The following is a 25603-nucleotide window of genomic DNA, read 5'->3' on the forward strand; positions in this document are numbered from 1 at the left end:
ACTGGCCCCAACCCACAAGCTGTAGGAAGCTGCAACAGTTCCTCGGCTTCGCTAATTTCTATAGGAGGTTCATTAAGGGCTACAGTCAGGTAGTTAGCCCCCTGACAGCCCTGACCTCGCCAAAAGTTCCCTTCACCTGGTCGGATCGTTGCGATGCCGCGTTCAAGGAGTTGAAACGGCGCTTCTCGTCTGCACCCGTTCTGGTGCAGCCCGATCCTAGTCGCCAGTTAGTGGTTGAAGTGGACGCCTCGGACTCAGGGATAGGAGCCGTGCTGTCCCAGAGCGGGAAGACCGATAAGGTCCTTCACCCGTGTGCCTATTTTTCCCGCAGGTTGACCCCGGCCGAACGGAACTATGACGTCGGCAATCGAGAACTCCTTGCGGTGAAAGAGGCTCTTGAGGAGTGGAGACATCTGTTGGAGGGAACGTCCGTGCCATTCACGGTTTTCACTGACCACCGGAACCTGAAGTATATCAGGACCGCCAAGCGGCTGAATCCCAGGCAAGCCCGCTGGTCACTGTTCTTTGGCCGTTTTGACTTCCGGATCACCTACCGTCCCGGGACCAAATATCAAAGATCGGATGCTTTGTCCCGGGTACATGAACACGAAGTCAGAATGGAGTCGTCGGATCCCCCGGATCCCATCATCCCGGAGTCCACTATCGTGGCCACCTTCACCTGGGACGTGGAGAAGATCGTCCGGGAGGCCCTGGCACGAAGCCCGGACCCCGGAACCGGGCCGAAGAATAGGCTCTACGTCCCACCAGAAGCAAGGGCTGCGGTCCTGGACTTCTGTCACGGTTCTAAGCTCTCCTGTCATCCTGGGGTGCGAAGAACCGTGGCAGTCGTCCGGCAGCGCTTCTGGTGGGCATCCCTGGAGACCGACGTCCGGGATTATATCCAGGCCTGTACCACCTGCGCCAGGGGCAAAGCCGACCACCGCAAGTCCTCGGGATTGCTACAGCCGCTGCCCGTACCTCATCGCCCCTGGTCTCACATCGGCCTGGATTTTGTCACGGGCCTCCCGCCGTCCCAGGGAAACACCGTCATCCTCACAATAGTGGACCGATTCTCCAAGGCGGCCCACTTCGTGGCCCTCCCGAAGCTCCCAACGGCCCAGGAGACAGCGGACCTCCTGGTCCACCACGTCGTCCGGCTGCATGGGATACCATCAGACATCGTCTCCGATCGCGGTCCCCAGTTCTCCTCGCACGTCTGGAGGAGCTTTTGCTGGGAACTGGGGGCCACGGTCAGTCTCTCGTCCGGGTATCACCCCCAAACCAACGGGTAAGCAGAACGGGCCAATCAAGAGATGGAGCAGACACTACGTTGTGTGACAGCCGCGCACCCGGCGGCCTGGAGTACTCATCTGGCCTGGATCGAGTACGCCCACAACAGTCAAGTGTCGTCAGCCACTGGCCTTTCCCCTTTTGAGGTGTGTTTGGGGTATCAGCCCCCATTGTTTCCGGTGGTTGAGGGAGAGGTCGGTGTGCCCTCGGTCCAGGCCCACCTGCGGAAGTGCCGTCGGGTGTGGCGTGCCGCCCGTTCTGCTTTGTTGAGGGCCCGGACGAGGGCTAAGACCCATGCAGACCGGCGGCGGACCCCGGCCCCTACGTATCGCCCCGGGCAGGAAGTGTGGTTGTCCACCAAGGACATTCCACTGCAAGTGGCCTCCCTGAAATTGAAAAATCGATACATAGGACCATACAAGATCCTCAAAATCGTCAATCCCGCCGCAGTGAGGCTTCAGCTTCCGGCCTCACTGCGGATCCATCCTGTGTTCCATGTGTCAAAACTCAAACCGCATCACACCTCGCCCCTCTGTACTCCCGGTCCGGCTCCACCTCCTGCCCGGATCATCGATGGCGAGCCGGCTTGGACTGTGCGCCGGCTTCTGGATGTCCGACGGATGGGCCGGGGCTTTCAATACCTGGTGGACTGGGAGGGGTACGGCCCCGAAGAACGCTCCTGGGTGAAGAAGAGCTTCATCCTGGACCCGGCCCTCCTGGCCGACTTCTACCGCCGCCACCCGGACAAGCCCGGTCGGGCGCCAGGAGGCGCCCGTTGAGGGGGGGGGTCCTGTTGTGTGGGCCGCTGAAGAGGAGGTACTGCTGGCCCACCACCACCAGAGGGCGCCCCGCCTGGAGTGCGGGCTCCAGGCACCAGAGGGCGCTGCCACCTCACAGGAGCAGCCAAGGTGACAGCCGTCACCTATCAACTGAGACAGCTGACATCCATCAGCGGAGGGGTATATCAGCTGGACGGCATCTCCACCTCATTGCCGAGATATCGCTCTACTAAGGAGGTAACGTACTCAGCCAGTCGCTTCATTTCAGAGGAATAACACTTTATTGCTTGTGCCTAAGACAGCTGAAGACTGTATTGGACATATATCGGATAAGTACCCATATTCCTACACTGCAGTGTTGTTTTTGATTAGAGGTGGAGGTGGTGTTTCCACCCTACGTGTTGCTGGGTGCAGCCGCACCCACATCTGACTGTTTCTGTTCCTCGCCAGCAGTACCGGATCCGACGAGCGGAGGCAGTGGCCACCTGGGAGTTCGGGACTTGGCGGCTCCAGTATTCCCGGGGTTCGGTGGCAGAGGAAATCGGGTGGTTCCGGTTCGACTCGGACAGACGTCTCCTATCGTCGAGCCTGCCCACACGACACCATTGGAATTGGTTTATTTCCACAATTGTGATCTGTTGTGTTTGTTGTGCGTGTTCACAACAGTAAAGCCTTGTTATTTGACTTTCTTCATTGTCCGTTCATTTGCGCCCCCTGTTGTGGGTCCGTGTTCCTCACTTTCCCCAACACTTCCACTACTTGTAAGTCGCTAGTGGTGAGTTACTTATATGCACCAAACTCTCTATTTGGTGCATGTAAGTGGCAAACCTACGAGAGATCCACAGATCCACGGACACTACGGATAATCCAGCAGTTGGGAAGACAAAGTAATGTAAACAAAACAAAAACATTTTGATTGTCACGGGTAAATAGTAGTGATAAATCAAATACCTACATTCTCTGAAATGTGAAGACAGTTAAAACTTAATTACTCATGATGACAGAGGGAGATGAGGTACATGAGGGACGAGAGGGAGAGGAGGTGAAGGAGGACATGGCTTCTCGTCTCTCTTTCTCTCTCTGTGTGTGTGTGTGTGTGTGTGTGTGTGTGTGTGTGTGTGTGTGTGTGTGTGTGTGTGTGTGTGTGTGTGTGTGTTAACAGAACAGTGAAATGGCTTCTCCTCATATTGTACCTGTGTGTGTTTGCAAAAAAATATTTTGATAACAGCTACATGGTTTCTCCTCCCTGCGCACCTCTCTCTCTGTGAAAAGAACAGTGAAATGGTTTCTCCACACACTGTGTGTGTGAATACTCAAATTTCTGTTTCTTAAAAATATTTTACGAGAACAGCAAAATGGTTTAATTTCTAATAATATGTATTAATATGTATAATATAAGGATACATATATCATATATTGCATATATTATTTATTTATTATACATTTTATTTTTGTTATTTGTAGTAGTAGTCACAGTAATATTAGAATTATCATCATCTCAAAACAAATTTTTGTCTAATGATCATGGTTATTGTTATTGAGTTTATTTAAAACTACACAACAAAAATGTATTTTTTTTATCTGTGGGACACTGGCCTGTGAAGTGACCTGAGGCACCACAGGGACAGGGGTCACACGTGCCAAGAGAGGGACTGGCTGGATGAGGATCACAGACATGATGGAGCTGCAGAGACGGACATATTAGAGACAGAACTGAGTGGAGGGAGAGGAGGTACAGGAGGGACTGGAAGGAGAGATGGTGAAGGAGGATGTGGTTTCTCCTCTCTCTCTTTCTATGTGTACGAGACAAGTATCCAACCTTATTATTTTTTTCAAAAACCATATGGATTTGAATCACGTGTAATTACATCAGACATGCTTGAACCCTCGTGGGCATGCAAGAGTTTTCACGCCTGTTGGTTACGTCATTCGCCTGTGGGCAGTCTTTGAGTGAGGAGTCACCCACCCTCCCGTTGTTTTTTTCATTATTTAGGAATGGCTCAGAGACTGCTGCTTTGTTTGATCAAAAATTTTTCATAACTGTAAGGCACAACTGAGTGGACACCATTCGATAAATTCAGATGGTTTTCGGTAAAAATTTTAACGGCTGATGAGAGATTTTGGTCTGGTAGTGTCACTTTAAGGATGGCCCACGGTGCCTGACGGCGATCTACGCTTCGAGGCGGCAGCGTCTCACCGTTTCAAGTTGAAAACTTCCACATTTCAGGCTCTGTTGACCCAGGAAGTCGTCAGAGAACAGAGAACTTTCAGAAGAAGTCGACATGAGGAGTTTATTCGGACATTCCATTGTTAACGGACATTTTGTAATGAAAGAACGTGCGGGCAGAGTCGCATGTCGGGCCGGACCCGACCGCGGGGGGTCGCGACAGGAAAAACACCTCCGTTGGAAACCTTAACGGGCAAGTTGGAACATGCCCAAGCTGTTAAACAATTTCTCAGTTACTCACTTGTTGAAAGCCATCAAAAGCCGCGACGCAATACTGGACGACTAGCACTTGATAAAGTCGCCGGTATAAGTCTGTTACCATCATCTCCTGCAGGCATACTCTCTGTTGGAACAATAACAGGATCACTGGAGGAATGAGAATCGGATGGAACAGAATTACTAGCGAGACCAGATGCCAAAGGAGCCACCACCCAGACATCACAGTCTCCAGAAGACTCACTATCCGAGCGTACATGAGAAACGGATTCAACTCTTTGGGGTCCAATCATGGGACCAGGCACAACCTGAGCCTTCAACATGTCCCGATGTACATTACGAGAAGCATGCAAATCGGAGATTGGTGCAACAGTATAAATCGGACTATCCCCAATGGGGGTCTTCAAAACTTGAAACAAGCCAGGGCACCAGATGTCCTGGATTTTATGGCACCCCTTGTAGCTATGGTCTCGAAGATAAACCAACTGACCAACCTGCAAAGGTGCCTCCCTAACCCGATGGTCATACCTCTCCTTCCTACAGCCAGCACTCATGGCCAATCTCTCACGGGCACCAGTAAAAGCCACCCTGAGCTTTGAACAATGCTCAGCGACCCAATTCTGCACTGTCCCTGGAAGGGGATCAGGCACTTGTCCCAAAACAAAATCAACTGGAAGATTGGGCTCTCGCCCAAACATCAAGAAAAAGGGAGACTCCCCAGTACTCTGGTGAGGTGTGGTGTTATATGAAAAGAGCACCTGAGGGAGACAAGATGCCCAGTCCTGTTTCCGGGACAGTGTAAGAGCCCTAAGAAGGTTGTGTAGGGTACGGTTAAACCGCTCACATTGCCCATTCCCGGCAGGATGGTATGCTGAGGTCCGGGACTTATTCACCCCATACAAATGGCAGAGCTGCCGTACAATGGCACCCTCAAAACACCGTCCCTGATCTGAATGGATGCGACTTGGCACCCCAAACTTATAGAACCACTCGTGGGTGATCACTTGGGCAACAGTAGAAGCCCTTTGATCCCGAGTGGCAAAACGCTAAGACCAGGAAGGACGCCTTTCCCTTGCCACGCATCGAGGAGAGTCTTGATGCACTGTCTGGTGCCCGCTGGTTTTCTACTATCAATCTGGCCAGTGGATACAATCAGGTCCCTGTAGCGGAGCAGGACAAGCCAAAGACAGCCTTTTGTACACCTTTTGGCCTCTTCGAGTTCAATCGGATGCCCTTTGGCTTGTGCAATGCTCCAAGCACATTCCAGCAGTTAATGCAGAGGCTGTTTGGTGATCAACAATGTCAGTCATTGTTGTTATATCTTGACGACATTGCTGTGTACTCTTCTGATGTGCCGCAGCACCTGGAGAGGCTGGAACTGGTTTTGGAACGTCTCCACCGGGAAGGCTTGAAGGCCAAGCTAGAAAAGTGTTCCTTTTTCCAGCCAAAAGTTAAATATTTGGGACATGTGATTTCCCAGGAGGGTGTCTCTACTGACCCCTCCAAGATCGAGGCAGTGGCCACATGGAAGCAGCCTAAACATGTCACAGAGTTGCGTTCTTTTCTTGGGTTTGCTAGTTATTATCGACGGTTTGTAGAGGGTTTCGCCAAATTGGCTGCCCCGCTGCATGGGCTGGTGGCGGAAGTTGCTGGAACAAAGCACAAGAGGGGGTCTGGGAAGCCCCTGGTTGAGGTTTGGACTCCCCAGTGTGAGGAGGGATTTGAAGCCTTGAAGGCTAAGTTGGTCTCAGCTCCAGTGCTTGCATATGCAGATTTCTCCAAACCTTTTATCTTGGAGACTGATGCAAGCTACAGTGGTCTTGGGGCTGTGCTGTTGCAAGAGACTGAGGGTGGCGTTAGACCGGTCGCCTATGCCAGTCGCGGTCTTCGGCCCACTGAGCGCAATATGACCAACTATAGTTCCATGAAATTGGAACTGTTAGCGCTCAAGTGGGCCATGACCGAAAAGTTTCGGGAGTACTTGCTAGGCCAGAAGTGCCAGGTCTTTACAGATAACAACCCGTTAAGCTACCTTCAGTCCGCAAAGCTTGGAGCTCTTGAGCATAGGTGGGCTGCCCAATTGGCTGTGTTTGATTTTGAAATAAAGTATAGATCTGGTCGCAGCAATGGCAATGCAGATGCGTTGTCCAGGCAGTATCTTACATCTTCTGAGCTGGCTGCTAGTGCACTTCCAGGCAACTCTGTTCCACTGGCTCTTCAGCAACTTGCAGCTCCACATCTTGCCAGCCAATCTTTGGTTAGTGCCCTACCAGGGCGGTCTCTGCCTGAAATTGGTGCTTTGCAGGAGGATGATCCTTGTTTGAAGGAGCTTTTGGTCTTTTGGCGGAGACGTGCATGACCCTCGTTAGAAGAGCATCGTGGCCTTCATAGGCAGACATTGTCTCTCCTTCAGCAGTGGGATCATTTTGTTGAACAAGGAGGAGTATTGTATCATCAGCTTTTACGGTCTGACGGGGGGGAAGAACGTCTTCAACTGCTCCTGCCAGCAGTACTCAGGGAACAGGTCCTTGAGCAGCTCCATCAGGAGCACGGCCACCAGGGTATTAAGAGGACTGTTGAACTGGTGCGTCAACGATGCTTCTGGCCTGGGATGTTCTCTGACATTAAGTCCTGGGTGCAACAGTGCGAAAGGTGTCAAGTGGCTAACGATTCTGCACCAGTACCTCATAGTTATATGGGGCATCTGCTTGCTCCCCGGCCTAATGAGATAGTGGCTATTGATTTTACACTGCTGGAGCTGACCCGTAGTGGGATTGACAATGTTCTTGTCATGACGGATGTATTTACCAAGTACACCGATAGTGGCAAGTAAGCCGATAGTCCACGCAAAGGCGAAGACCACCATCCCTCTTACGGACCAGGACGATAGGAGAAGCATATGGACTGCTACTTTCCCTTATCACCTACGCGTCGAGGAGTTGATTAATATGGGCCTTCACAGCCTCAAATTCCGAAGGTGGAATACGACGATAGCGCTGCCGAACAGGCACATCATCCAGCAAGGGAATCTCATGGGTGACCAAATTGGTACACCCAAGGTCCCCTTCGTGAGCAGAGAACACAGTACTATACTTGTGCAACAACGTTCGAACCTCTCCTTGAGCTTTAGAATTAAGTGCAGACAAATCCACTGCCTCCACCCCACTTTCAGACATGTCATATTTGAAGAGGTTCAGTCAGGTTTTAGAATTCATCATAGTACAGAAACAGCATTAGTGAAGGTTACAAATGATCTTCTTATGGCTTCGGACAGTGGACTTATCTCTGTGCTTGTTCTGTTGGACCTCAGTGCTGCTTTTGATACTGTTGACCATAAAATTTTATTACAGAGATTAGAGCATGTCATAGGTATTAAGGGCACTGCGCTGCGGTGGTTTGAATCATATTTGTCTAATAGATTACAGTTTGTTCATGTAAATGGGGAATCTTCTTCACGGACTAAAGTTAATTATGGAGTTCCACAAGGTTCTGTGCTAGGACCAATTTTATTCACTTTATACATGCTTCCCTTAGGCAGTATTATTAGACGGTATTGCTTAAATTTTCATTGTTACGCAGATGATACCCAGCTTTATCTATCCATGAAACCAGAGGACACACACCAATTAGCTAAACTGCAGGATTGTCTTACAGACATAAAGACATGGATGACCTCTAATTTCCTGCTTTTAAACTCAGATAAACTGAAGTTATTGTACTTGGCCCCACAAATCTTAGAAGCATGGTCTCTAACCAGATCTTTACTCTGGATGGCATTTCCCTGACCTCTAGTAATACTGTGAGAAATCTTGGAGTCATTTTTGATCAGGATATGTCATTCAAAGCGCATATTAAACAAATATGTAGGACTGCCTTTTTGCATTTACGCAATATCTCTAAAATCAGAAAGGTCTTGTCTCAGAGTGATGCTGAAAAACTAATTCATGCATTTATTTCCTCTAGGCTGGACTATTGTAATTCATTATTATCAGGTTGTCCTAAAAGTTCCCTAAAAAGCCTTCAGTTAATTCAAAATGCTGCAGCTACAGTACTGACGGGGACTAGCAGGAGAGAGCATATCTCACCCGTGTTGGCCTCTCTTCATTGGCTTCCTGTTAATTCTAGAATAGAATTTAAAATTCTTCTTCTTACTTATAAGGTTTTGAATAATCAGGTCCCATCTTATCTTAGGGACCTCATAGTACCATATTACCCCATTAGAGCGCTTCGCTCTCAGACTGCAGGCTTACTTGTAGTTCCTAGGGTTTGTAAGAGTAGAATGGGAGGCAGAGCCTTCAGCTTTCAGGCTCCTCTCCTGTGGAACCAGCTCCCAATTCAGATCAGGGAGACAGATACCCTCTCTACTTTTAAGATTAGGCTTAAAACTTTCTTTTTCGCTAAGGCTTATAGTTAGGGCTGGATCAGGTGACCCTGGACTATCCCTTGGTTATGCTGCTTTAGACGTAGACTGTGGGGGGTTCCCATGATGCACTGTTTCTTTCTCTTTTTGCTCTGTATGCATCACTCCGCATTTAATCATTAGTGATCGATCTCTGCCCCCTTCCACAGCATGTCTTTTTCCTGGTTCTTTCCCTCAGCCCCAACCAGTCTCAGCAGAAGACTGCCCCTCCCTGAGCCTGGTTCTGCTGGAGGTTTCTTCCTGTTAAAAGGGAGTTTTTCCTTCCCACTGTAGCCAAGTGCTTGCTCACAGGGGGTCGTTTTGACCGTTGGGGTTTTTCATAATTATTGTATGGCCTTGCCTTACAATATAAAGCGCCTTGGGGCAACTGTTTGTTGTGATTTGGCGCTATATAAAAAAAAAGTTGATTGAAAGTTGATTGATGGGCAGCCACTGTTGCTGTTCCCGGGATGACCTCCGTTACCCCTGCTGGCAGACTCACAACCTCAGCCCTGCTAAGGGTTCCAAGGCTGATACGAGGATACAGTAAAACATCAGTCAACCCAACATTAACCACGGGATGTACACTGTACCTCTGTTAACACGCACTAAACAGGGAGAAGTGAGAAGACCAGCTGGAAGACCTGATTCTGACGGCTCAAAAAGAACTGCGTGGCCAGCAAAGTGCTGAGGGCAAGTGCCGGCAACCAACTTCATAGTGCCACCCAATATTCGCACAGCTCGTGGCCCCCGCGTTTTTACCAGTCCGACTGATGCAGTTGACTCACAAGCCTCTGCCCAATGACACTTCTGTAAGGCCTCCATAACAGGACCTGGAGCCTCTGCAACCACTGGAAGTTGGGTGCAAAAAAGCTCTCGATAGCAACGACAAATTATATTCATTCCTAAAATACCAGGCACTGGCAGTCTTGCAACCGGGGAATCCTTTACATCAAGTATTCCACAGTGAGTTAGCACTTTGTTACACAGAACCACGTCCAGTTCTAGATAGCCAATATATGGAATCTCGAGCCCATTGGCGGCCCTCAACTGCAACCAGTGACAGGCCTGCAGACGGTCTGTGCCCCAAGGATCAAAATGTTCTCTGGAAAAACTCTCCATGATAGTGGACACCATAGATCCAGTGTCCAACAAATATGGAACTTCTATTCCATCCATGCCAACCTTAATGGTCGGACAAGACGACATTAAGCCTGAAAAATTGCCTACCATTGAGCCCCTAAACACCCCACCTGAACTTTGGCTCCCCAGTCCAGTGGGCGCTAGATTCCCTGTAGCTCAGAAGCTTGAGGAGGCCTAGAGGAAGGGTTTACTCGGCCGTGAAATGTAACCTTCTCTCCATCACACTCACTTGCATAATGGCCAGATTGATTACATCTCCGGCATATGATACTACTACGAGGAAGCCTACCACTTTGCCGCGATGCCTGGAGAGAAGCCACAGTCTGAGTGAGCTGATTCAGTTGTTCCTGCTGGCTCTTAAGCAGCTCCAGGACTTCACTCAGTCCTGGTGCCGGCAAGGAGGGAGATAGAGCATTACCTCTAACCTCAAACTGAAGACCATGGATGGATGGGAGGGAAAAGCTATGCTCATGATAAACTGGAGGAAGCCCCTCCCTTTCCCACACAAGGGCCTCTGCACGTACCTGCAGTAGAGTAGCAGTTGGACTTCTGTGGACAAACCACTTTAACTCCCTACGCAGAGCGCTGTCACATACGTGCTCGACAAACTGATCTCGAAGAAGAATTGCGGCATTTGGCACACCACCAGGAGTACTCTGTTCGACCTTCACCATAAGCGACATTAGAGCTAATGAAAACTCTTGTAAAGTTTCCCCATCTTGTTGTTGTCTGGAGAAAAAAGCTTGCTGTAAAGTGACATATGGCTCTGTACAGCCATACAATTCCAAAAGAATTTGCAAAATCCGAGCTGGATCCTCCCGATCCTCTAAGGGACAGAACTTTATCTCATTCTTAGCCTCACCTTCCAAATGATCGAACATGAATAGCGCCTCGTCCCTGATAGCAAGGCGACGTGCACGCATACAAGCTTGAACCTCCTCTGTCCATTCATCCAACGTTATACCAGTTCTACCATTGAACAGAGGACACTTACGATCGCGGGGCACAACAATCACCCGCTCTACGGACACAGATGGAATCACTGAAGAAGCACTGGCAGCAGGAATGCCCGGAGCCTGGACAGGCCCAGCCTGGGCCCCCTCCTGGAGAAGCCGCTCATTGTCTGCTTTAAGCTGAGACAGTTCCTCTCTGAGCTGTTGGAGCTCCTCCTCCATACGGCTGCAAGTACACACACCGACCTCTACGGCAAGGGAGAAAAGGGAAGAGAAAAAAAAAATTTAAAAAGTTCTACCAACCTCAAGTTTGGGTCCTACAAAGAATACCACTGCCTCGTCCAACTGTGCCTATCCACAACAAAATTACACAGAAACAGTACAAACAAGCATCACAGTTCATAAATACTACCACAGTGATCACACCTCTACATCATTTCCATCCTGCCGACAATGCCAAGTGTGGCGAAGTGGAGTCTCGCTCCTGGGCTAGGGTTATTTGTTTGTTTATCCTAATTAAAAACACACTATAATTTAATTCCAATTTTAAAAGAAGGGCCGACAACGCCACCCAGGGATATGGCCCTGGGACCAATCAAAGCCCAATCCGTAACAGGAGGCTGCGCAAGGTATGGGAAACAGAGAGGTGTACTGATCACAAGGTATATTTATTTTATCAAGTTAGCTTAAAAATACAAATAAAACATTACAAATCTCACAGTACTGCTTTTCACATTCACCTTATGTTACACAGCATTGTCTCATTCAATTTCAACCAGATCTTATATTGTGCTTAACTGAATTAAATTATTCAGCTTTCCATCAATATCCTATTGCAGTTAACCGAGTTAAATTATTCATCTTCAACCGAATTAATGTGGGTGAGCAAGAGTCCAACTCAGACAAAAGAAACCACATTAATACAAAAAAACCACTGCAAACCAAATCATTAACAGCAAACCAAACACAAAAAAACAACCAAACATGCATCAAACTCAGCTGAGGAGGAATAACCACTCACCCCACCACATTTATGGTTTTACTTTGGACAAGATGACGCCTGTGTTTGTTTTGGCTGCTGCTCGTCTTGGTTCTGATCGGGTGTGCTGTTATATTAGCTTTGACAGGCAGCGGTTGTGTTTGTGCTGTAAGGACTTAACGACTGCGGCTCTCTTTTCAAAATTAAAGAGTCAATGGAATTCCTCTTTAATGACTGGGATCGCTACAAACAAACTTTTCCTCCCCCGTTCGTGTGCCCTCCTTCCTCCCAGGAATACCTGATGTTGTTGCGATGTCCAGCTAATCCTAAAAGGAGAAGAGGCTGCAGAGCAGGCGTCCAGGTTTGGGTCAGGCGTGAAGTATGGGAGGTGGCCCGTATACATCGGAGGTGTAGATGGCTGCACACGGTCCTCCTCCTGCAGGATATGGCTGGCTCTGCTGCCCTGTTTACACATCCCACCACCCATCTGCATAACGAGGTTCGGCCTGTACGTCCCTGGATTCCTGATGGATGTGCCTGGACTTCGGGTTCATCTCGGCTCTCTGTGTGTACATCCACGGAGCAGTGTCGGTCCTGCTGGTACAGCTGGGCGTCACGTGATCGTGGGAGATGTCTGCAGGCAATCCCGCTGCACCTCATCGGCTGAGTTGGATCGGACTACTGAATGCCGGCTCCATAGCAAATAAAGCGCTCTCTATTAATGAGCTTTTCGTCAGGAAAAACCTGGATTTTCTTTACCTCACAGAAACGTGGCAGAGGGAAAATGAGTTCATTCATTTAAATGAGCTCTGTCCTGTGGGTTGCTTGGCTGTTGGGAAGCCCCGCCCCTGCCGCCGTGGTGGAGGACTGGCTGTGGTGTACCGGGACAGGTACACATGCAGACTCACGAGCGCAGAACACACCCCCTCTTTTGAGGCGCTTATGATGGAAATTGGTTCCTCGAATAAATTTTATTGCATATTGATTTATCACCCTCCAGGTCATGCTGGAACTTTTCTTAAGGATTTTACTGATTTTTTTTAACATCTATAATTCGTCTGGAAAAGGTTTTGATTATTGGTGATTTTAATTTACACATTGATGATGACACTTCCAGCCCAGCTAGGGAACTTATATCAATGGTTGAGGCTTTTAATTTTAAGCAGTACGTGTCAGGCCCAACCCACACTAAAGGTCACACTTTGGATTTAGTTTTTGCATTGGGCTTGCATATTGCCAATGTGTGTGTGGAGGATGTTTTTCTGAGTGACCATTGCTGTGTTTTCTTTGATCTGATGGCCCCACCTGAGCCTAGATCAGTACTTACTAGGGTGGAGAGGAGGATTATCACAGACGCAGTCGCTATGCAGTTCTGTGATAAATTTGACCCTTTACTTTTTAGTGAATTTATTGAAATTGGTGGCTTTATGCACTGTTTTAACAACCATTGTGGTATGATTTTGGATCAAATAGCACCACTTAAAGCTAATAAGGTTTCCTTGGATCAATGATGCGATTATGAATCAAAGGAGATTATGTCGCCAGATTGAACATTTATGGAAATCAACAAAATTGGAGGTCCACAGGCTACATTTAAGAGATCTAATATCCTCCTTAAATAAAATGTTAGAGGAGGCCAGGGAAAGCTATTTTTATCAGCTGATTGCTTCAAATAAGAGAAATCCCAAAGTGCTCTTTGACACAATCAGCTCTATTGTGTCACCTGCTGCTGCTGTAACTCCTGTTCTTCCTAAAACAAGTAGTGATGAGTTCTTTAATGTCTTCATTTACAAAGTCAGAGTCATAAAAGATAGTTTGCCGCTGTCATTGCCCTCTTGTTGTGATTCCTGGTATTTGGGACCTCCCACTCAATGCTGGACCTCTTTTAAGCTTGTTACAATTGAGGACATTCTATCTGTCATCAACATAATGAAACCAACCTCTGGTATTTTGGATGTAGTTCCTTTTAGATTGTTTATGAATGTTTTTGACTCTATTGGGCCTTGTACTGTTAAAATTTTCAATATGTCTTTGTCGACTGGTGTGTTTCCTTGTTCTTTTAAACATGCTGTTGTGGAACCACGGCTAAAGAACGCAGGAGTGGACTCTATGGAACTGAAGAACTTTAGGCCAATATCAGAGACCCCCTTTTTGGCTAAAGTCTTGGAAAAGGTGGTCTGTGTCCAACTTAAATCATTTTTGCAGACTAACAACATCTATGACACATTTCAGTCCGGGTACCGTGAGTTTCATTCCACTGAAACTGCCCTGTTGAAGGTGGCTAGTGACATTATGAAGGCCGCTGATAGTGGTAAATGTTCTGTGCTGGTTTTATTGGATCTGTCATCTGCATTTGATACCGTTGACCATGGCATTTTGATTAATAGATTGCGGGATACGGTTGGCATGTCAGGTCCTGTATTAGAGTGGTTTAGCTCTTACTTGGTTGGTAGAACTTTTAGTGTTTCTGTGAACAATGTGATGTCTGAATCTGCTGATCTCTTGTGGGGTGTCCTGCAGGGCTCAGTCCTGGGTCCGATTTTGTTCCTGCTGTATATCCTTCCTCTTGGTAAGCTGATCCAGCAGTTCTGCGATGTGTCCTACCATTTGTATGCCGATAACTTGCAGCTGTACTGTTCTTTTAAGACAACTGAAGCACAGAAAATTTGTTCTCTCATTAGTTGTCTCACTAAAATTACAGAATGGCTTACTGAAAACAGCCTGCAGTTGAATTCTAATAAGACTGAGACATTGATTGTAGCTCCAGATAGTGCTATGTCTGTCATTAAGAATCACCTTGCTAATCTGAGCAGCTCTGTTAAAGGCAGCCTGCGTAACCTGGGTGTCATTTTGGATGGAGGGATGTCTTTGGAACATCACACTAGGCAGCTTGTTAAGAACTGTTTTTTCCAAATTCGAAACATTTCCAAATTACGCAAAATGGTGGCTTTTAATGAGCTAGAGATGATTGTGCGTGCATTTGTTTCTTCACGACTTGATTATTGTAACAGTCTCTTTACATGCCTCAATAAGAAAGAGCTGACCCGCCTGCAGGTAGTGAAAAATTCTGCTGCACAACTTCTTACCCGCGCCCACAGGAGAATGCATATTGCTCCTGTCCTCAAGTCTTTACATTGGCTCCCTGTTTTTTACAGGATAAATTACAAAATCCTCCTGCTGACCTTTAGAGCTGTACATGGGCAGGCACCGGAATACATTAAGGACCTGATCCAGCCTTATGTTTCCAGCAGGAGTTTGAGGTCTTCCAATCAGAACCTGCTGATGGTTCCCCGAACTTGTTTTAAAACTCAAGGGGACAGATCTTTTAAAGCTGTGGCACCTCGCCTCTGGAATGAGCTTCCCTGTTCTCTTCTCTCACTGGATTCTGTGGATGTTTTTAGACAGCAACTAAAGACACATTTTTTAAACTGGCATTTTAGTGTCAATTTATTTTATTGTTCTATATTTGTATGTGTTGTTTTTACTGTCTATTTATATCGTGTGAAGCACTTTGTGACCTTGGTCTGTGAAAAGTGCTATATAAATAAAGCTTACTTACTTACTTACTTACACATCAATCACAGCAGGTGAAATCAATCCCATGTAGTGTGCCAACAGCACCCACAGAGGGCGCCCTCTGCAAACCAATATACACAGCTGTTGGCGACTGATGAAATGTGGACGAAGCAACGGCCCCTTAATAGGAGGTGGCGACTCAAACACACACTCTGCACACGATGGTTCCTTGTGCCTGCCAGTGTAGGCGCATGCACCCGCAGACAGGACAAGGTGATGGAAGGACTGGAGGGAGATGAGGTGAAGTCGGGACTGGATGGATATGAGGTTGAGGAGAGACTGAAAGGAGATGAGGAGATGTTCCCACAAAGCCATGGCAGCCAACCTCCACAGGGTAAATAGTGGTCCTCCAGCCCGCCTCCCTGCACTCTTCTGCAAGGTCAGAGTATTTAAGCCTCTTCCGCTCCCATGCCACCTCCATGCCTGCTTCCCATGGAACAGCTATGAGAAGAACTGTCTTGGTGCTGCTGGACCACAGCACAATGTCTGGACGCAGGCTTGTGGTAATGATCTCGGCAGGAAACTGCAGCCTCCTGCCCAGGTCAACTCTCATATTGCAGTCCTGGGTTGCAACAGGTGATGACTGTGGAAGCCTCCGAGGAGTTTGCAGAGTGGTCTTTGCTCCTGTCTCCCCTTCATGAACAAAGTCAATGTGCTGGTCCCTTAGTGAAGGGTCCCTTTTGCTTGCCTCCTGCCTCTGCCCCTCCAGGACCTCCACCAGCTTTCTTAGGACCTGATCATGCCGCCATCTGTAGCGTCCTTGGGAGAGTGCAGTCTTTCAGCCTGACAGGATGTGGTTGAGGCTTGCACTCCTGGTGCTACAGAGAGGGCAGCATTCCTCGTTGTCCAGCTGGAGTTCAAGATTCCGTGGACAGGGGAGCGAGTCATACGTGGCTCTCACCAGAAAGCTAAGCCCAGCCTGCGGGATCTTCCATAGGTTGGCCGCATTAATGGTTTTGCCAACCACTCCCTCCCATGTAGTCCATTTCCCCTGGTGTCCCTGAGCAACGGCCTTGATCTTGAGACGCTCGCTCTCCATACTAGTCACCTCAGCCACAATCACCTCCTTCCTCTCTTTCCTAGTTGCCTTTGACCAGAACTTTGGGGCTTCTCCATATCTAAGGCCAGCTCTCCCTACTTGCACTCGGCTGATGATTTCTTTTTGCTGCAGCCTGCTTATTGCCTTGGCAACTTCAGTCTGGGCATCCCACTTACGGCCGGTACAGACCCAGATGTTGGCGGCTTTCACTGCCTGGTTATTTGACTCCTTCAACTCCAGCACCAGCCTGGTCTTCTCCTGCATACAGCCTAGGGTGATAGATTTCAATGGCAGCTGGAGGATGTTTCTCCCAAAAAGACCAGTCTCTGACAGGCAACGTGGCAACCCCAGCCATTTCCGGATAAATGTATTTGCTTTTCCATCAAGCTTGCTTATCGTGGATAGTGGGATCTGGCATAGCTTTAGTGGCCACATAATCCTGTTTTATAGTGTGGTATCATAACACCAGGTCTTGAGTTGTCCCGGGAGCTGGCTTTGGTCGATTTTTGAGAGGCCATCTAATAGATGCTTCATCACAGCTTTCACCGCTGTCTTGTCCGAGAGCTCTGATGTATAGTATCTCCCCAGGCTTTTTATGGGATGGTCAGCAAGCATGGGAATCTTCGCCCCACCGATGGAAAAGATGGTGTAATTGTTTCTCACCCCCTTTTGGAGAGAGAGGCTTTGGGATTTAGCAGGTTTGATTTTCATTCTGGCCCAGGACATCAGCTCGTCCACTCTCTTCAGCAGCCTTGATGTACATGGTGCTGTTGGCAGGAGGCTGTTGATGTCATCCATGAAGGCTCTCAGAGGAGGACATTTCTGGCCTGATGGCAGTCTGGATCCTCCTACCATCTGCCTTGCCCCGATGAGAATGACTTCAAATGCAGCCACGAAGAGGATGGGAGATACTAAGCACCCCATTGCGATACCTGCTTCCAGTTGCTGCCACCTGGTTGTAAAATTCTGGAGGGAGAAGGCCACCTGCAGACCCTTAAAGTACCTTTTGATGATGGTCCTTATGCTGTCTGGCATGTGGAAAAACTCAATGTCATAGTCAATGAGCTGGTGAGGAACTGAGCCATATGCGTTTGCTACATCTAGCCACACAACATGCAGGTCAGTTCTTTCACGCTTGGCTCGTTGGATTTGCTCCCAAATCACAGAAGAGTACTCCACACACCCTAGGTAGTCAGTGATGCCCGCCTTCTGACAGCTGGTGTCGATGTATCCATTCTCAAGCAGGTAGTTGGTCATTCGCCACGCTAAGATGGAGAAGAATATCTTTCCTTCGATGTTGAGCAATGCTGACACTGAGCAAAGCAATGCTTCGGAACTGGCCAATGTCTCTTGAGTCCTTATCCTTAGGGATGAAGACTGCAAGGCCTCTCCGCCATGTCTCAGGGATGGTCAGCTTGTTCCATGTGGCTCGCATGAGACTCCATAACTCTTGCAGCAGTGTCGGGCACTAAACAGTTTATAGGGTACCCCATTGGGACCTAGCCTTGCTTACCGCCTTTTGGACTTTGCTCAGCTTCAGGGGGAGGATGTTGAACTTGATGGTGTGTCTGGGTGGGGCAGGTAGCGTGGTGGGCCTAGGGGCTCATTCCTTGCTGGGTCGCTATACTGACTCCTGATGTACTTCAGCTCCTCTCTAGAGACCTCCAATGTCCCGGACTTTGCCTCCTCAGCAGCTGCCTAGCAAACTTGAAAGGGTTCTTGAAGAAGCTTGCTCGCTCCTTCTCCTTCCTCTTTCTCTTCCTTCGGATCTGCTCTGCCCTCCGCAGGTGTGCTAGTCTCTGTCTGATGTCATTCCATAGGTCTTTTAGACTCTCTCTCTGTCTGGTCTGCCTTCCTCCAGCACTTACGGAGCTGTTGCCGCTCCTGGGTGAGCTGCTCTGTCTCTCTTTCTGCCTTGGTAAGGTGAGCTTCTTGCTGGTAATTACTCCAAATCTTTCCTTGCATTCATGGTAGAGAATTTCTCCAAACATGTTGAGCCTGGATTCCACACTACCCTACAGGGACTGTAGCACCTGGCTGAGGTCCATGTCCAGTTTCTGGAATACCCACCCAGAAGGGAACATTTGCAAACATCAAACAAACGTTCATAGAATGTTTGTTTACTGTTCAGCAAGTTTGCGAACGTTCATATAATGTTTGTGATGTTTGTCTAATGTTTGCATGGAAGCAAACATTAGACAAACATGTAAGGAAACATTTGCAAAAATCAATCAAATGTTCATAGAATGTATGCTTAATGTTCAACATTCACATAATGTTCATGTTGTATGTGTAAAGCTTGCCTCTAAATAAAAGTGTGTGTATATATATATATATATATATATATATATATATATATATATATATATATATATATATATATATATATATATATATATATATATATGTGTGTGTGTGTGTGAAATTTCACATTATAGGAAAACATTAAGTATAATTTATGGCATACAGAAAGTTAATGTTGGACTCCATTTAAATTATGTGTGCAAACATAGGTAGAATGAACAATAGGAAATAATTTAAGCACTCTACCATGGTAACCAAGAATTTGTCGATTTATGATTTATTCAGGCCTACTGAATATACTGTATAATTTCAAGATTACTGTAATAAACTGACAGAGCTAACTCTGAAACATGTCTTGGTGCAACGTGCATAAACATGCACTCTGTTAATTGGAATATTAATTTTTGCAAAATAATTTACATCACTACAGACTATGGTTGTCAGCTACCAAAATATGTTTTTTATGGAAACAGATTGTAATGGCAGCTTATTATCCAGACGTCCCACAGACCTGAGTTACATACATTTTGCCAAATTAAAAAAAAAACCCTATCTTTAGCATTTTTGAAAATAAGGAAAAAAAAACATTAAAGTTAAAAAACAATTGATTTACAAAATAATGTTTTCAACATGCATGAGCAGGAAGCATGGACATTTAAATAAAACAGCTCACAGACAAATAATATTGTTTTTTACTGGTCACTTCACAACTTGCAGTTCAAACATGTTTTTAAACAAACATGTTTGAACATGAGATGAATATAACAGTCACACACGTTACAGTGGCAGAAATCAACTCGATTTCACATTTCCAGAATGAACATTTGTCCAGGATTTACTGTTTCACTCAGGCCTCATTTGAGGATGACTTCATGTCACAGTCGAACAGTGTTTGGTGGGAATTGTTACCACATAATTGTTACAACATATTTCTTGCTTTCTGATTCCTTTAATATCAGCTGCTTAATTCATGTTTGCAGTGAGGCATGATATTATAATTATCCAGGGTAAAACATGTACATTGTACACAGTATATTTGTAACACCTGGATACAATCATTTTTGTATGTAAAATGCAACATACTCATTCTGGTAAAAATAATTAAAAAAGCATCAGTGATCATTGTGTATAATTTCCTGTAATCACATTATACATTCATGTATTGCCAATTAAGTTAACACATTTCTAGCATAAGTGTTTGGTTCCTTCATGGTTAAAGGTAAAGGCAGAGCAGGTTTATCAGCTCAGAGAAATGCTGTCTCACAAAACTACTGTAATAATTGGGTCAGAACGTCTGAAACACTATAGTGCTTTATTTTAAAACATGTTTGACCAACATTATCAGAGGATACAATTCAAATGAATTCATTTCATTTCAAGTAGTTTTTGTACATAGATCTATTTACTATTAAATTATTTTGTTAACAATATGCTTGCTGCTTCACAGTTGCTTGCAGTGCTGCTCACGAACCAGTTGGTGGCAGTAGTGCACCGAGTTGGGTTAAAACCCGCTGTTTAACAGAGCAGAAGAAGAAGACTTAGCTGAGTTACAGCGCTCAACTCCGTTCTGTTTTAGCAAATAAAAGTTTGTGTTCCACAAGTTAATTCGCCTGTTCAGTCTCTATACTGTGATTAAGAGACCACTGAGAGCAGAAGAGGAGACTAACGCTGGACGCTCGTCGACTGGTAGTGATGGCAATTTCGAGGCCTCATGAACCAATGAGCCACTTCAACACAACTGGCTGAAAATTGACACACTGCTTCGAGGCATTTGATACAGTTTGAAGGGTGACATCTGCTGGATTGTTTTGAGAATTACCCTGAGCGAGTGCTGTGACAAATGTTTGCAGTAATTCATGACTGATGTGGTTTGTCCTTGAAAAATACTAATAAAAAATGTCATCTTCATTATTGTCGAGCGTTAATCCTTATTTTACTGCGCCCCACGCTCGAAGGGATTTCACCCGCAATTCCTTAATCATGCAGCAGATGTTTTACTCAGATGACACTGTAACATTTTCCACTTCTTGTTTATTGGATTTTGCTTTAATGCCACCAGGTAAAAAACCTTAAAACACACATACATACACAACTGTAAATATAATATACCATAAACCATTTCCAAATAACTCAAATTAATTTAGCGACACGTGCCTTATCATTTAATCAATTTCATTTCCTAAAATACATATAAAAGCCGCCAACACCAAATTATTGTCCTCATTATCACTACTGATTGATGCAGCCACGCGATTGAACAAATTACTCCTTACACAATAAATAATCAGCAGCTTATATTATCAAACTATAAAGTAACAATCAAAAATCGTAATTTAAAACATAAGCCCGCAGCCAAGCGGCTTGCAGCTTCAGTGCACGTGAATCTAAATGAATATTCACGCCCACACCACATACACAAAGATCCCCTTTCGTACAAACAACAAATATCTACGAATCATCCCATCCAAACTACACACGAACAACGCCCCATGTCGCCTACAGCGCCTTCACAAGCACATGTAGCGACGTGGGGCAGAAGTAAAGACGCCCAACAGTGTGATCATATTAACACACAAAAATCTTACCGGCTGCCTTTCACAGATTATTTGCAGGTACGCGCGCAGTTGTTTAAAATCAATCGGAGCGAGCATAACTTAAAGCTCGCCCCACAACCACTACTTGTCGCTACAGTAACATCCGGTATGAATAAAGTCCGCCCCTATAAAGGGCCTGGGTACGCGCGCTAACCAGCCGGCAGTTCCGCCCTAATCAGCACAAATGACAAACAGCTGATCAGCGCGACACCTCCCACTCGAGCTTCATGCGCACACGCACCCAAATTACATTGTCCGCATTGAAGGTCGCCCACGTCAAAATTATAACCCCTGTTCCTCAATAGGTAGCAGAACAACTAGCCGCCTCACATCCCTGTGAAGTACAACCCCACTACCCCTCGCCCTCAGATCTTCCCCTAATTGTCCAGGCTGTAAGGCAAGAGGACACTGGCCAGAAGTGACGAGCACATCCACATCTCTCACGACACCTCTGCAATCCGGGTTGACAGCAACAATCCTTCCCAGACGAAACTGACCACGCAGAGCATTCTGGTCACAAAGCCAGACAACATCTCCGACAGCAACATTCCTCTATTGGTATTGGAGAAACTCTTACCCTCCTGGGCTGCCAGACAGAGATCTCGGAAAGCATCATCACGCTCCTGGGGCGTACAAACTCCAGCCAGCTGGACTGCCTCCCACTTTAATCCTCTGGCCCTTCCTTGAAGGAAGATTTTTGCTGCCCTCCATACCAACGCAACAGTTTTCAGCAGCTTCCTCAGATTGCCGAACCTTTTAACATCCAGCAGCTCTTTCAACATTATTCCTGCCACGGGCCTGTGTAGGTCTAATTCAGGCTTATCCGAGATCCTGTCAAACTTTTTGGCTCGAACCCGGGTCAGTGAAGCACCAAAAGTCTTCTTTTGGATTTTAATAACATTGTCTCTTGCAGCTGCAGCAACATCCTTTGCAGACTTCAAGGGCCACTCCCATTCTGGGAGATGAAGAAATCCCGGCCCAGCCTGCCACTGGGACCCTTGATCCAAAGCTTTGGGTCCAGCTCCTTTAGTGACAATATCTGCGATGTTCAAAGACCCCGGGACCCACCACCAGTCTTGGGAATTGGTGTTACTTTGAATTTCCCCAATTCGGTTGGCAAAAAAGGTTTGATAGCCATAACTCTCTCGCTGAATTGCCCCAAGGACCGTCTGGCTGTCCACCAGATGGTACCACTTCCCCACATTAATCTTACAACTCTTCAGGAAGTATTTCTTCAAACGAGAAGCATAGACAGCCCCACAGACCTCTGCTTTGACCGCATCTCCCTTATGCTCCAATGGTGTCAGCTTGGCCTTTGATTCAACCAACCGAACAAACACCTTTCCTTGGCATCTCCATCTCAAATACAGCACTGCGCCATAAGAGTACTCACTGCCGTCAGAGAAGGTAATGCCCCAAGGCTCAGCTTTTGGGTCAGAAGGAGTCAGTGCCCTCTGGAATCTCAACTTGCCAAGCTCGATATAATCCTCCAGCAGGCAGATAACGTCTTCTCGAAGCGAGTCAGACAGAGGAGTGTCCCACGTGCTCTCAACTTGGCTACCCTTTTCCTTCACTTCTTGAAAGGCTCTCCTTACAAGGATAGCTCCCCTCTGCTTAACAGGAGTCACAAATCCAAGAGGATCATATAACCCAGACACTTGACTAAGGAGCTCCCTTCGAGTGAGCGGATTCGGAGCCTGCAGCTTCACTTCCTCCTTTGACAGGTCAGCACCCAGCCTCATCTTTCTCCGCTTCCTCGAGAAGTTTACAGCAACCATTAAGTGGAACTCATCCACACCTGGGGTATAACCCATTCCCAACGCCTTGTTATCTTCCTCAGTAAGCTGATTTGGAAGAACAAAGACAGCGGGGGTAACTCGCTTTCGCTTCTCCAGGTCTTCCCTCCCACTCTGAACGGAGTACACCCAAGGCTTGAGCTGAAACCCACCCGCTTCAAGGATTTGCCCAACATTAGCTGTCAACTGCTTGAGTCGTTCTAAGTTGTCATGGGAGGTAAGTATATCATCGACATAAGAGTCTTCCTCCAATATACGGCGCTCTTCCTTAAGGTGGACAAACTCCGGCAAGCTTGCAGTCTCTCGCATTGCTACCTGTGCAATACAACCAGCAGGTTTATCGCCAATGTTGACTCTTGCAATAGCGTATTCCTCAATGTCCTCAGCCTCAGAATCTCTCCAGAGAAACCGATGGAGGTGCACCTCTCTGTCCTCCAACCAAACCGAGTTATACATCTTTTTAATATCACCCAATGCAGCATACACGCCTTGCCGAAACCGAAGTAGGACAGCGCGAATGTTATTCAGCACGTCGGGGCCTTTAATAAGGAGGTCATTAAGACTCTGGCCCCTAAATTTCTGACTACTGTTCCAAACAAGACGAACAGGGGTGGTGACTGAATGGGGGTTTGGAGCAATAAGGTGGTTTACGTACCATACGGGCCCAGCCCAACTCTTTACCATCTCCTCTGAGAGCTTGATGGCAGCCTTCCGCTCAAACATATCATGGACTTGCGCCTTGTAGGCCACTTTCCACTCAGGCTCCTTGCCCAATTGCCGCTCTGTCCTCAAGAACATAGCCTCCACAGCCCTTCTGTTGTTCGGTAACGTTAGAGGGTCCTCCGTCCAAGGGTACCTTGCATGCCAATGAGGCTTGTCACTATGGTGGTCCCCAGCTACATAGGTCAGGCCACTCCTCACCTGCTCAAGCTCTCGTTCCTCCAACAGGGTCATCTCCTTTCCACCGGGCTGACACCGGCCACAACGACACCCGCCACATCGGGGCTCACAGGCAGCACCAATGCTATCCCACTTCCACCAGCTTATAAAATCTCGACTGGTGCTTAAGGTAGTAGCGAGAGTGTCCTGAGGTAGCCTCTTTTCGCACTTGTGAATGAACTCTGTATACTTTTCCGCAGCACTCCGCATAGAGCGGGCAAAGTGAGTACGTGAGGCATGGGCTGTGATGTTAACTTCCTCCATGAGGTCGGGGTGAGAGCCTGCAACAGTTTTACCCAAAGGGCCATCCCACAGAACGAGGTCTCCTACTGAACGCACCTTTTGTGGAACAAGTCGACCCTCCTTATGGCTGATGAGTAACTGAATTTGTGTCGGACGAACAAGTTCCCTCAAGGGGACATCTGAAAAGATGTTTTGCAACCTTTTGGCAGAGACATGATGGTGAATCTCTGCAATACTTTCAAGACCATAGCAAACAAGTTGGTGAGATCTCGAGGTGCCCTTTGAAGTATTAACTCTAATTTTCAGCAGGTATCTCTTTGTTTCCACCATAGTCTGCATGCCACCAACTCCGTGCACTACAAGAATGACATCTTCACTTCTCAGCTTCAATTCACTTGCAGCTTTATGAGTAATATAGTTGGTATCTGATGCAAGGTCTATCAAAGTCCCAATTTTCTGCCCGGCATTAGCAGTGACCTCCAAAATCATCATAATAACCGGGAACTCTTCAGGACTGTCGTCATATATCAATTGATCGCCAAGTACGGAATTAAATGTCCTTGCGGTGGTGTTACAGAAGACGCTACGACATTGCTTGGCCAATTCTGGGGGAAGCTGCATTAGGAACTCCTCTTGCTCTTCGGTGCACCTTCTCCCACTATGATCCACTGAATTCAGTTTTGGTCTAGCTTTCGGCATGCCTTTCTGAGAACCCAGAGCATTAGGACATAGAAGGTAATGATGCTCCTTCACCCCCCTGCCCTTACAGCTTTCGTCTTTACAACAGAATGACGATTTACATTCCCCCCCCTCGTGGACCTCAAGACAGTTAATACATGCCCCAAGCTTCTGAACTGCTTCCTTCTTTTGAGCAAGGCTGAGAGATTTAAACCTTCTGCACCGATACAGACGTAGCTTGTGACCATTTTCCCCACAGACAATGCAGCCTCCTTGGGGGTTTCCTGTCCTTGTTGCCTTTGTCCTGGCGAGCTTTGGTTGAACTCTTTGCTCCCTTCTTAGGAATTCCTCATCTTTCAACTGTTCCAATTCCTCATAAATTTGCTCTTGACCTTTTAGAAATGCAAATAGCATCTCAAAGCGGTCCCTTTGTGGCTCTTCACACCTC

This window comes from Thalassophryne amazonica, chromosome 1 (assembly GCF_902500255.1).
Source record: "Thalassophryne amazonica chromosome 1, fThaAma1.1, whole genome shotgun sequence".
In the NCBI taxonomy this organism is placed as follows: Eukaryota; Metazoa; Chordata; class Actinopteri; order Batrachoidiformes; family Batrachoididae; genus Thalassophryne; species Thalassophryne amazonica.